The sequence below is a fragment of the Phaenicophaeus curvirostris genome, chromosome 2, assembly GCF_032191515.1.
Source record: "Phaenicophaeus curvirostris isolate KB17595 chromosome 2, BPBGC_Pcur_1.0, whole genome shotgun sequence".
NCBI classification, from domain to species: Eukaryota; Metazoa; Chordata; class Aves; order Cuculiformes; family Cuculidae; genus Phaenicophaeus; species Phaenicophaeus curvirostris.
The window spans coordinates 37,897,370-37,912,248 of record NC_091393.1 but is presented as its reverse complement, the minus strand read 5'-3'; positions in this window follow the sequence as shown (position 1 = coordinate 37,912,248).

The following is a 14,879-nucleotide window of genomic DNA, read 5'->3' as shown; positions in this document are numbered from 1 at the left end:
GCAAGTTTTTAGTTTTACAAGAATATTTCTGTTCTTAGTTCTAGACAGATTTAGAGACCATTGACCATTTTTCTTAGATTGATTACAAAAGTAAATTTTCTCACATCGAGAGGACCATAAAATAATGTTATTAATAAAACCCCTTCTGTACTGTTGAAAAATTCACTTCAAAATAATATTCGAAGGATCATCTCTAAAAATGCAAACAAACCTCATATCAAGACATAAGTTAACTCTTCCATTTCCATGGCACAAATTGAGGAAATTAATGGCAACTAAAAACTAATTAGTTTCCAATATAAACATTAGGTACCAAGTTTTAGAACTAAATAAAATAACATCTGTGAAACTGCATATGTGTGTGTGTGTGCGCGCGCATGGACAGCCTAAGAAATATAAATATCTCCAAAACATATGATTAAGAGCTAAAATTGTTGCATTGATGTAGAAATACTGGACATCTCACTAAAGTGACAGAGTTTTCCTTGGGTGTGTACAGACTACAGATGCAGTCCGTATTGTGTGGCTGATATTACACCTCTAGCCTTCTTCTGTCAGGTGTGTGTTAAAAATTGTTATTTCTTTATGCAGATAGGAGGGACATACATAACTACAAGCAATTTCTAGTGCACTAAACATACTATACTGTAAAATGACTAAGATTTTATTATTAAAGGGTAAGTATATCTTAAAGGAATTCTTCCCCTCATGCTAGTTCAGGGTTGTAAAGGAGATCTAATGATATCTTGGGATCTGACAGTAAATTCTCTTAATTTTTATACTCTCTGCTGCCCCTCTTTCCTTTTTTTTTTCCAGATTCTTTTGCAACTGACTTTTCGCCTACAGTTTTTCAGGTATACAGAATAATGAATTCAGTATCAAAGCAGATGTAGAAAAAGAAATTACAATGATCAGTTCTGTGCCACATAGGCCTGACAGCTTTATTTCATGCTTTTGCTTATCCTCTTGATAAGCACCTTTTGTCTGAAATGCAATTGCTCCTAGATCTTTTTTTATTATTGCCTAGCCTAATATTGCAAATGCCTTTCTAAGTTTCAATAAGACTATTCATGGCAGTAAAAAGTTTTGGTACAGATCTGCAGATGCAATAAATCAGCATATCTGATAAATGATGACCTGCATTGAAGGTTAGGACAGATTTTGCACTGTGGAACATGGCCATCTTTTGGATGAGTTTCCCCTGGCTAAAGTTTTTCTTCTCTCAAAACCTCTGGAGGTGTCTAACTTGCCATGTTTTATGCAAATAGTAAATAATAACAATATTAATTGGGGTGCCAATATTTGAATATTGTCAACTGCAAGCTATTTGAGTTTAAGTCAAGTCTATTATCCAGTTTTCAGGAAACTTAATACATGCACAATGGGTTTATCTAGAAATATAAACACATTGTTTTGCAGCCTGTCTATCTTTTCTAGAGTTTTGAAGCTCGTGAAAAACTCCTGTGAACTGAGAAGCCAGAGTATAATATTCTCTGCTCAGATAAAATGCATTGAATCCATCAAATCCAATGAAGCTACTCAAGTTTGGTATTATTTCTAACTACTAGGTTTGATTTCTGCTGAAATGTGCATGGCTCACTAATGCCATGAATCATTGGTGCTCCACTAACCTAAATCAAAGTGGATTTGTTCTATTTGCAGGCAGTACTGAAGTTGTTATGAAGAATTTGCTGGCTTTCAAACTCAATAGGTTCCTAAGCAAAATACACATTTGTGGCTTCACTCATAAATTGTTCTTTCCTTTCATATTTTTTTTTTTAATTCGATTTCCTTTGAAGGGCAAGTTGTTGGAGCTTTCAGTCTATTATGATTAAAGGAAGTAATTTCCCTCAACTCTAAAACATTCCCTTTAGTGTAAAGGGCAAGGTGAAGGGACGCTGGTCACGCTGCACCACTGAGAAGTCGGTCAGAGGCAATGGGTTTATCAAGCAGTTGTGGGCTCTAGTCCAACAGCTCCTCATCTGTGTAGTTGTCTCCAACAGGGACAATAGCAACTTTATGTTCCTAGTACCCAACATTGTAACTCTAACCTCTTCACTTCAGCCTCTTCCAGTAAGTCCAGTCCTGTCCCTGAAGCCATCAACCAGTCTTCAGACCTCATTAAATTCTGGAAAACAGAAAGTACCTTCTTTAATAGAATCATAGAATCATTAAAGTTGGAAAAGACCTCTAAGACCATAGAGTACACCACTAACTAAAGTCAACTAAACCATTTCCCAAGGCGCCAGGTCTACATGGTTTTTTGAACACCTCCAGGGATGGAGAGTCCACCGCTTGCCTAGGCAACCTGTTACTCTTTCAGTAATATAATTTTTCCTACTATCCAATCTAAACTTCCCCTGGTGCAACTTGAGGCCATTTCCTCTTGTCCTTTCCTAGTGATTGACAGCTGAATTGGTGCCCTTCGTAAAGGAAGATGGACTTCATCATCCAAAATGTCATTCTCTTAGTAAATTTTTTTTTGTTGCAGAAAAATATCAGTTCCAGTAAAGAAATATGAAGATGTCACAGTACTTTGCAATAGGTAAATGGGAAAATGGTACTGTATTTGGAAGAGAGAAGGTTTAGGGAATCTTTCCGCAACTGACTTCTACCTCAGCACTTGACTCAGCACTCTTTCAAACAACCTAGCACTGTCTCATGCATGGTTTGAAATCAGAGGCATTTCTATTGGCCACACTGTCCTGCTCACCTTGTGCTGCAACCACACCTAAGGTACAGGTAGCTGAACTAAAGTTTCACAGGTCAGTCTTGTCCAAAAGTTACCCCGGCCTATTGTCTACTCATTCTCTGTTGACTTTTATGCCCCATAAAATGCTATTCTGTCTGCAGCTTTAATTTGCACACCCCTGGACGGCTATTAAAGTCTTATCTTTCACTTTTGACATAGCGTCATTGTCTTGTTCATGTTTCAAACAGGCTGCCCAGGGAGGGGGTTGAGTCACCTTTCCTGGAGGTGTTTAAGGGACGGGTGGACGAGGTGCTGAGGGGCATGGTTTAGTGGTTGATAGGAATGGTTGGACTCGATGATCCGGTGGGTCTTTTCCAACCTGGTGACTCTATGATTCTATGATTCTATGAACATGTTTCAGTGACTATGAGCAGTCACTGACATTTCTGTATTCTTTCAAGAGTGATACCAGTTAGAGGGAGGAAAATCATAGAATCATGGAGTCACTAGGTTGGAAAAGACTTCTGAGATCGTTGAGTCCAACTGTACCTGTCCACTACTAAATCATATCCCTAAGCACTTCATATACAAAATATATTATTCTTGCTGCTCTTTAATGCTGTGTTATAAAATTACAGATATGAAATTACTTGAAATTATGTACGTTGCTTTTTAGATGTGCAAATGATTGGGTTATTTTCAGGAAACAAAACAAAACAAAACCAAACAAGATTGTACAAACAAGAAAATGGGAATTAAATAAATTCCTAAAACCATCCAAAATCCATGGCTGTAGAGCAATAAAATGTTGTAGAGGGCTTTCTTTTATAATATAGCATGCTATTCTATTTTACTCCAGTAATATGTGGCAAAAGTTACATCAATCACCTATGTTTTGCCCTTTTTATACTTATATTTTAGTATCCGAAACACAGACAATATGCCAAGTGTGGGATTTGAGGAGATTGTGCAAAGGATTCTTTCAGATATTCCAAAACTCAGGTCTAGCAGTTCATACTATTCTCCAAGGTTTTAATATAAGTATGAAACTATGGCCTTGGTTCATGCCTTGGAATAATTCCAGTAATTGCAGTGGAGCTCCACTGGGGATATATTTACCGCTGTTGTTTTTCATACATCCACTTATTAGGTTCCTAATTTGCAGTATATTACTTCATATTCTTTGAGGTGAAAAACTGAAAAGCAATTGAAAGCCAAGTAATTGAGCTCTCCCTCCTTATATTCACTGATATTCACAACTTATGCATCCTTTTCACTTACAATTGTATACCAAATCCAGATCCAATTGTCTGACTCACTAGATTTTGGCAGGGGTGGCGGGGGTGTTGCCTAATGTTCTCACTCCTGCACCACAGCCCAGTGGAGAGCTTCTCCCAGGGCTGAATACTTTCTCTTCCTTTATTTGTCAAAACTACTTTGTCCTCAAATCTTGTAAATGTAGCAACCAGGCTCAGGCAGAATAACCTGCCATGAAACAGTGCACCAGACTGGAATTTTGAGTGGCATCTTCAGCTGCTGAGCATCTTTATGACTGCCTTTTACGCTGTTTTCCCAGAATTAGTGCTAAAATCTTGTAGAGACATTGCAGTAACCCTACCTGCAAAAATGAGCATATGTCAGAGTCAGGGAGAAAGTTTATATTTCTGAAGTACTCAGTGCAATTATTTTCTTCTATTAGTCTCATGCTTTATGATACTTCCCCCAATATTTATTGCTATTTTTAAAGTGTTTTATTAAGTTGGCTACTGAATGCTAAGGACATTTTTGTGCTATGGCAGGGTGAGAAGGGTAACCATTACACTATATACTAAGAACCTAATTCTTGAGCTAGGATTGCATGGAATTTGGATAAGTTAGTAAGAATAGATCCATAGAAGAAATAATATAACAGAACTGTCCACGTCCATATTTAAATATAGTTATATTTAAATGTATATGACTTGATCTTATCTGTTTGTGCCTTACTGTCTTGCCATTATAAAATGCCACACATTTGTAAGCAGTCCCTGCATGTATGTCTATTCAAAACATCTTAAGAATCTAACAAAATAAGTAGCTTTGCAGCCAAGTGTTGTAACAAGCTCGACACGAAAAGACATGCTGCATGCTTTACAGTTGGCAGAAACTATTTATTCTTTTATGTTTAAATTATTTATTTTTAAAAATGAAAGTGATACAGTATCATTGTAATCTCCAGTTTTGCAGTTCATCTGCACAGTCAGCGAGTCAATTAAACAAGAAAAAAGAGCATATTACAAAACTCACATTTTCCTTCCAGAAAATGATAATATTTCAATTAATAGAAATATTTTCATTATATGTTCTACCCTTGTGATTAGTGCATTCACACGGGAAGATGGAGACAGATGCAGATTTCAATGGTAGGCTGCAACAGCTGGTTTAACGTAGCAACAATTTTTTATAGCTCTGAGATCCTAGTAATCAGCTGATGTAATGAAAGATGAAAGCATATTACAGTAACAGGGTCCAGCACAGAATTTATGTAGCACCAATCTCACAACAAGCTTTCTGAGATAAATGTATTTTGGCCTATAAATAAGGTTCAGTTTAATCTCATGAGTTAAATAGGGTGCCCAAGTGGATTTCTCCTTTAGTCTTTTACTTCTTTAATCTGCATTGAACACCAGCTGCAAGTTATGATGAGCTAAACATTCCCATCAATCTAAGATTACTAATTTTTACATCCAGTGTTTAATCATGAAAACACTGAGTCTAATAGGAAAATTCCTTACAGATACTGCCCTTTATCTCCTAAAACTAGGCCATCATTGACCAGCAGTCAGTAACAGGCTTTATTCTGCAGCCACAGGAAAATGAGGGAAGTCACAAGGAATAAGAGATTTAAAACATCTGCTCTTTTGACTCTTAATGGGAAAGTGAGACCTTCCTCCCTCCATGAGAAAAAATCTATTCACTTGCATTCTCTAGAGCTACTGTATCTCAATTCATAGATGATGGGAATGTGTGTACACCGGCTAGCTCAGGGTCCCCAAGCCCAAAACTTCTAAAGAGCATTTGATCTAATCATAAGAATCATAGAATCATAGAACAACCAGGTTGGAAGAGACCCACGGGATCATCAAATGAAACCATTCCTATCAAACACTAAACCATGCCCCTCAGCACCTCGTCCACCCGTGCCCTAAACACCTCCAGGGAAGGTGACTCAACCATCTCCCTGGGCAGCCTGTTCCAGCGCCCAATGACCCTTTCTGTGAAGAATTTTTTCCTAATGTCCAGCCTAAATCTCCCCTGGTGGAGCTTGAGGCCATTCCCTCTTGTCCTGTCCCCTGTCACTTGGGAGAAGAGGCCAGCACCCTCCTCTCTACAACGTCCTTTCAGGTAGTTGTAGAGAGCAATGAGGTCTCCCCTCAGCCTCCTCTTCTCCAGGCTAAACAACCCCAGCTCTCTCAGCCGCTCCTCATAAGGCCTGTTCTCCAGCCCCTTCACCAGCTTTGTTGCTCTTCTCTGGACTCGCTCTAGAGCCTCAACATCCTTCTTGTGGTGAGGGGCCCAGAACTGAACACAGTATTCGAGGAGCGGTCTCACCAGTGCTGAGTACAGAGGGAGGATAACCTCCCTGGACCTGCTGGTCATGCCGTTTCTGATCCAAGCCAAGATGCCATTGGCCTTCTTGGCCACCTGGGCACACTGCTGGCTCACGTTCAGTCGCCTGTCAACCAACACCCCCAGGTCCCTCTCCTCCAGGCAGCTTTCTAGACAGACTTCTCCTAGTCTGTAGCACTGCACAGGGTTGTTGTGCCCCAAGTGCAGGACCCAGCATTTGGCCTTGTTAAACCTCATGCCATTGGACTCAGCCCAGCGGTCCAGCCTGTTCAGATCCCTTTGCAGAGCCTCCCGACCCTCCAGCAGATCGACACTTCCACCCAGCTTAGTGTCGTCCGCAAACTTGCTAAGCGTGCACTCGATACCTTCATCCAGGTCATTGATAAAGACATTGAACAGGGCTGGACCCAGCACTGAGCCCTGGGGAACCCCACTTGTCACTGGCCTCCAGCTGGATTTCACACCATTTCCCACCACTCTCTGGGCCCGGCCATCCAACCAGTTTTCCACCCAGGAGAGTGTGCGCCTGTCCAGGCCAGAGGCTGGACATAGAAGGCGATCAGGTTAGTTTGGCAAGACCTGCCTTTTGTGAAGCCGTGTTGATTGGTCCTGATCACCCGGTTCTCTTGCATGTGCTTCGTGATAGCACTCAAGATCACTTGTTCCATGACTTTCCCTGGCACTGAGGTCAGACTGACAGGCCTGTAGTTCCCTGGGTCCTCCCTGCGGCCCTTTTTGTAGATGTGCACAACATCAGCCAGCCTCCAGTCCAGTGGGACTTCCCCAGTCTTCCAGGACTGTTGGAAGATGATGGAAAAGGGTTTGGCCAGCACATCCACCAGCTCCTTCAGTACCCTTGGATGAATCCCATCCGGCCCCATAGACTTGTAGCTGTCTAGTCGGGCTAGCAAGGCTCTGACCACCTCCTCTTGGATCATGGGAGCCTCATTTTGCTCCTCTAGCTCCTGGGCTTGTACACAGATGGAACGACTTTCTTTACAATTAAAGACTGAGGCAAAGAAGGCATTAAGTACCTCAGCCTTTTCCTCATCCCCTGTCACTGTTGTTCCTTCTGCGTCCAATAGGGACTGTATGGTATCACTAGTCCGCCTTTTATTATTTATATATTTATAGAAGGATTTTTTGTGATCTTTCACAGACTTTGCCAATCTGATTTCTAGTTGAGCCTTAGCCCTTCTGATTTTTTCTCTACATAATCTCACTTCCCTCCTGTTGTCCACCCAAGAGGCCTGTCCCCTCTTCCAGAGCCCATATACATTTCCCTTCTTGATATCCCTCAAGATCTCTCTGTTCAACCAAGCTGTTTTTTACCCCTGCTGGCTTTTTTTTCCGGAACATGGGGATAGCTTTCTCCTGAGCTGCTAGGATTTCCTTTTTGAAGAGCTCCCAGCCCTCATGGGCTCCCTTGCCTTTAAGTACTGTCTCCCATGAGACTTTGCCAACCAGCCTTCTGAAGAGTTCAAAGTCTGCCCTCTGGAAATTCAATGCTACTGTCCTACTAACCACCCTCTTCACTTCACCTAGAACAGAAAACCCTATCATCTCATGATCACTTAGTCCTAGGCGTCCACCTAGTGCCACATCCCCCACAAGGCCTTCTCTGTTCACAAACAGCAGGTCCAGGAGGGCACCCTCCCTTGTTGGTTCATTCACCAGCTGAGGAGATGCCCAAGGAGGGATGGATTTTGTAATCCTAATGCAATAATTCCGCTGCTATTCCAAAGAGTGGGATTTACAGTGTGTGCTCATGCCAACTCTGTTTCTTATGCCAGGAAAGCCTCAGAACTACAATGAATGTGTAGAAAATAGTTACAATCTCTACAAGCTGTAGACGTCTCAGTTTCTGGACCTACAACAGCCTATGAAGGGTGGCCTGATGCTCCTGTGCTTAAGCAAAGTAAATAGACAGACAATAGGCAGGAACGGCAAAAATTTCTATCAGAAATAGATCTACAGTGGGAAAGAGAATCCTTGATACTCTTACTGCCTAGGTAAGATTTTGGAGTAGAGAGAGGAAAAATTCCCTGGAGGGGCACATTTTGCCTCTACAGTTCCCTTCCTCCCTGAAAACAGCTTATTCCTGTAACTCTGAACAAAGTCCTGGTCAAATGAGAAAGAGAGTAAGGTACTTCTAAATGGAACAAAAAATCATAGCTAATTTTTATTATTTTCTTTATACTTAACAAAAAATTCACAAAAGCAAATTTTCTTTTCAACAACCAGACATTTTTCAAGGCTGAAGTTTTAATGGCAGCTTGGGAAGTTCTCCCTGAAAAAAAACCTCGTCAGAGTGAAAATGTTTACAGGTTCTTCAAAATTTCCTGCAGACAACAAATTGCATTTTTCTTATACTGCTTTAGCCACCATTTTAAAATTTCTGAGACTGTGTTTACCTTTGAAGTCATGGTTGTGCCCTGTTCTTTTTAGTGATAAACTGACATTATTTTCTAACTAACAACACGCTGAAAAATACTGCAAATACTGCTTAAATTTCAAGCACTGTACAAGTTTTCCTTCTGCATTCCTTTTGTAGCAGCTTTGGGAAAAGGAATTACGCTGTTCTGCTTATGAGCGAGGCTCATACCCACTGTTTCATTTAACCATCTTTGGGATTAGTATTTCTGCTCCATTCTCTTGGGCACTCCCAACAATTATTATTCCCAAAGGAACAATTGCAGTCATCTCTATTCATATGGCTTCAATTAAAAGTCCTGAGGGAGAACATTGAAAGAGGTGTTTTACTTTAAAACGCTTTAAATACTGCACAACTGCTGTATTCCCTCCCAGTTCATTTTTTGTCTTTCAGTCTGTCTTGGTCACTAATTCTGGCATGCTCTGTCAAACTACTTTTATTGCAGGACATGTGGACATTCATTTTGGTGAAGTACATTCTGTGATGTATTGATGCTAATAACATTAAGTATCTAACCTCTGTGCCTAGATTAGGCGACTAATCTGATTAATGTATTTCTGTAGGAAGTGGAAAGAAATGGGCTTATCCAAAGGAAAATGCAGGGCAGTGGCCCAAAGGAAAATGCAGGGCAGTGGCATATTCCTAGTTCTCCTCTGATTTGCACTTTGGAGAAGCCTTTCAGTATTCACTGAGGCTAGCAGAGGGGTGTCCAGCTCTTGGGTCATCAAGTAGACAGCTCACAGCAGCTCTTGCAGGGCTGTTACATGACTAGCAGAGCCAGGCCAGCAGAGCAATGCTGGGTATTTTAAATTCCTGCCACAGGGATCAGGAAGACACTACAGGCAAGTGAAACCAGCCTCATCTTGTTAAGGAGAAATGGCTTCTTGTCCCTTTCTGCTCATGAGCTGTTCCTAATTTCCCCTTACTTCTGAAAGATTTACTGTAAATACACCATGTTTCTAAGCCATGGGAATATTTTGGTTTGTGACTCATAGGTACAGGCCACGGGTCACCCATGCTGGTAAAGGGCTGTAAAGAAACCAGCCTCCAAATTTAGGTATCTATCTCACTGCCTAAATTTGGTGTGTGAATGCTACCTACTGGCTTTTACCTTCATGTTACTGAACATTTCAATTCCTGTTTTGCTGGGAATTATGTGAAGGAGTTTTGAATCCAATTTCTAATGTACAAAGTCTTATTTTCTTTCTTTGCTATGATGTCTACTTTGCTGGACATCACAGACCTTGGAGTATTGTCTACTTTTTATCAGGTATTTATTATTTTTGTTAATATCTTTATATCATTATCATCATCATTATAATTATTATCTTTATAATTATTATATTAAGAAGAAGCTCACCATGGAATCCATTGTAACTGCAAAATATGTCTTTCTGAAATCATATCCCATGACAATCACACAAGCAGCAGAACTTCTAAACATCAGTCAACATCTAAGATGAATGCAGAAACTGGGAATTTCATGAGGGTCTGAAAGTTCACATTTCCATTGTTTATTAAATAATATGAGTGTATTAAACATCAGAAAGGAAAGAGCTTCAGCATTTTAGTTGATAGGAGATCTAGTCATATACAAAAGTAATCAAACTGCCCTTCATAAAATAAAACTGTTGAATAAAAGACTATTTTGTTTACTGATGCTTGTAGATATAACAGTCTCAATCAGAAGTAGATTTATGCCAACTGTAAAATGGTTGGGAGCAATAATAGGATACCGTATGTTGCTAAGCAAGAAGAATAAAGAAGATAAAACTTGCATTTTTAACATTTCAATCAAATTACTGTTTTTTTAGAACTATTTTAACAACAGACATTCCATCAGTATTATGCAAATATGGTTATATTACTCATGTCAGTTCTCATATGTTTTGTTGATGATCCATGAAAGAATTATACCTATCCAAACTGGTTTTAATTGAATTACAAAACAAAAAAAAGAGCCTTTTCTAGCTTTCTAACCTTCCTGACAAACCAGAACAAGGTCAAAGAGATTTGAAGAGTCATTGAAGAATATGTTTTGATTTACTTCAGATAAACTCAGGGGAACTTTATTCCAGATGGTAACCTTAACCTCTTACAAAAAACTATCTGTGGTAGTCCATTACTACAATTAGATCCATATCTGTCTGTTATTGCGGTGATCAGAAATTTCATGTTATCATGTCACCTATAATATATTTTGCAGCATTTATTGTGAATACGTATAATAGCTGAGGAAAGAAAGTTTTTTCCAAGTATATTCAGTGTAAACATTTCAGAAAACAGCAGAAACAAGAAAACATCTGCATACCTAAGGGCTTTTTTAGCAGCTTAAATGTTAACACAACCACTTCTTTTCTATTTCAATTTGCAATTTTTGACCATAAAGAATTGAAGGGCAGTTTTATTGCCATGTTCAGGTTTAGATATACTAAGAACACTTGTGCATCTAAGTACAAATTATGTGCACAAAAAGTCATCAAAGTATTTAGAAAACATTAGTTATGCTTAGTATTTCAAGTTAGGTTGACACAATAAATAAATGAAATGCAGGTTGTACGAGTCCTGAAAACAAGAAGATTATGTCTCCAATAGCCCTCAAAATGCCATATTTGCCATATTTAGGCTATATGACAAGTATTTATTTCTATTTCACAGAATACTTAATGTTGTAGGAATCCCAGCTGTTAGCTTTTTAATACACTATGCCGGGCATGAATGTCTTATCTAGGTCTTTATCGGACCCTATATTTCTAAATAATACAGATAGAAATGACTCATGTTCACATCTTCAATACAATATTGTACAGACTTTCACCATTTAGAACATCAAATATAACATTTCTAAAGGCTTTTTTGCTTCACTACCTCTCTACTAAGCTCAATAAACTTATCTTGAAAATTGAACAGCATTTTTCAGGCTGACATCCATGGATACCTTGACGTTTGTGGTCTATTTCCAAGGGATTTGTGTAAGATAACTAAGGAAAGGAAGAGGAGTGTCAATAAGCTTAGATTCTCTTCAGAAGATTTAGCCTTTCTGCTGGAAAACTTTACATGCTTGTCAAATGGGAAAAAAGGTTGAAAATCGCCTTATGGATGGATTTGATGAATTACAGAAGCGCATTAACACTTCTAAAGAACCCCTGCTGCAAATAATATTATCAATCTTTTCCTCTTATAGAAACATTTCATTTCAAGCTACAGGCACATTGGCAGTGCCATTTGTAGTTTAATTTCTATTTCTTTATATTCAGCTACTATATTATTTTTACTAGCCAAATAATTTTGCAGACTCTATTTTCAACTGCATGATTAAGGTTCTTCCATTTCTCTCACTTGACTTGATCATTTTGTTTGTATAATGAAGTTTGTATTTCCCATAAATCTTTACATCAGTGGCTGCGCACTTGATTTTAATAGAAAGAGTACATTATATTTTTATAATTAATATACATTCAAAATTTCTTAGCAATTTTTACCTGTTCTTTAGTTTAAAAATTATTTACAGAAGCAAATATTCATTTTTTAGCACTTCTTTCCTTGTTGCACAAACTAGACTTCTTGATATTTCAGGTGGTACCTTTACCCTAGAGATGCAGTCCTGATAAGCTCATCTTCAACTGGAGTAAACAAAATACATAGTGACTTAAAATTCTGTGTGGATGGCGTTAGATCCAGCTCAGAAGACATAGGCCTTAAATCACATACAAAAAATCGAATACACGTGTGACCACAAGTGTCTGTGGAAAAAAAACCCACAGTGTTTCTGTTTAGCAAAGAGACAGTCAAACTGGAAAGTTGTACCCTTAATCATGGGACTCTACTTCATCTTTCCTTGGTGACATCTGTAAGGCTATGTCTTCTTATTACAAAACATGCCACTTCATATGCTGCTAGCACAGACAAACACGTTTGCTAAATTGTTGCTGCTTAGAGTGTGCCGTGGGGAGGAAAGATTGTACATCCTTTGATCCTTCCCTTTTACAGTCAACAGACAGATAATCTACCTGATTTAATTAAAAATTTTGCTTGAGAAAGAGTTGAATGAGGCTCTGAATTTTCTTTTTTTCTTAACTGTTCCTCCAATTACCTATTATGATTTTCTAATACACTGATTATCCAGAAGTCTGAGGGCTATGGTTGACTTACCTACCTACTTACCACTGCTTCAATAACTTCCTAAGAGATTGTAAGATATTCAGGTGTGCACATAAACCTCTGAAGAGAATGTGTGTCTCTAGAGCAATAGCTGGAGCTTTATTAATTTGATAGTTCAAAACTTCTGAATATCTTAGTCATGGACTTGAGTCAACCACCTCTAATTCCAGGTTCCAAATTTGACTGGAAATTGTGAACTTGACCCATGTTTACATAGATCTTTACATGGAACTCTAAAGGACTTTTTCTTCTCACTTAAAGGAGGTCTAGACCTAATTTTTTTCCCTTGCTTTATGTTTCTAGTGAACATTCTCCTGAGGATTTTCATAGCCCAGACACATGTTGAAAAGGGTTGGTCTGCTTCTCATCATAGTCAGCAACAACTGCTCTGTGACAAAACAAGTTTTTTTTGATCAGACGAATGAGGTCACCTGTGGTTTCCTTCCCAATGGCATGATTTGTTTTCCTTTCAGTGGAAACCAAAGTGGATGGTAGTGGGAATGTGATAATTTTTGGACCTTGTTGGACACGTAGTCAAGAAGTAATTAGTATATATATATATATATATGAACCTCACACCTCGAAATCCCAAGGTTTATATGTATTTTATGATGGCAGTCTAAAGGTATTTTGAAGGACTACAGTAATGAATCACACTCCCGGTTTGTTATCTGAGCTAATTGGTATGTGAGAAATACTGCAATTTTAATTTCATCAACAACCCCTTCATGTAGTGTCAGATAGTGCAGATATCTTACTCTGTATTTTAACTTTGATATAAGCACCAAGAAAACCGGGAAGTCTTATTATATTTTTTCATTGGAAAACATGTAGCAGAATAAAATGTGACTTAATGCTCATATTAAACATAGCAATTCAACAGTAAATTAGGTCCAGTCATTCAGAACTCATCACAAACTGACCATTATGTCACTTTCATTGCAATCAAGGAAAGAAAAGCCTTGAGAGAATGATGTTCACCAGACATAAAGCCTTAATGATAATGTTTCTTGGAGCACTTAATCAGGCATATTTTATGCTAGGACAACTCCATTAAAAAAGACATTCAGAGCTGTGCAGTGCTTTTCAAGTGGAATCCAGTGAATTTTTGAGAGGAATATATGTGTCTTTCATTTTCTCCTGCGTATTTCACAAAATCTCTTTGAAGTCTTTGGAGTTACAGTAGGGATAAAATTAATCCCATTCCTGTTACACACTGACATAAATCAGATAGAACTTCTGAGAAACTGATGGCATGGACCTTCAGCTGCTTCCTGTCAGTGTAGCTCAATGAATTCAACAAGCCTATACCTACTTCGAGTCAATTTGGTCCCACTATTTGCTTTTATCACTGAATACATATGTATTTCTGCAATTGCATGTCTAATTAGGCACTTAAACATGTGCTATTTATTTGTCCTGCAGCATCCAGGACAGAATTTAGCCTTTCAGCCCTTAGTTTTGCTATAGCCAACTGATAACAAGTTTCTGACAGGTTGAGAGAGTTGAGGATGTTCAGCCTAGAGAAGAGAAGGCTCTGTGGAGAGTTTATAGCAGACTTCTAGTACTTAGAGGAAGCCTATGGGAAAGATGGGGAAGGGCTCTGTATCAGAGAGTGGAGTGATAGGATGAGGGAGAATGGTTTTAAGCTGAAAGCAGAAGATTTAGATTAGATATTAGGAAGAAATTTTTTACTGCGAGGGTGATGAGGCAGTGGAACATATTGCCCAGAAATCATGGATGCCCCATCCCTGGAGGTGTTCAAGGCCAAGTTGGCTGAGATTCTAAGATATGATATAAGATTTAGAAAACATTTAATTGAGTAATTTTCACTGTTGCATCTCTGATAACAAATAAGTCATTATAATTCTAAACTATATTTTGCATAATAATTGCTTTTTAGAATACATGTGAATTATTTATAGTAAAATTGCTTCTGGCCTCCAAGTACACTGGATAATATGTCACACCAAAGTTCATCAA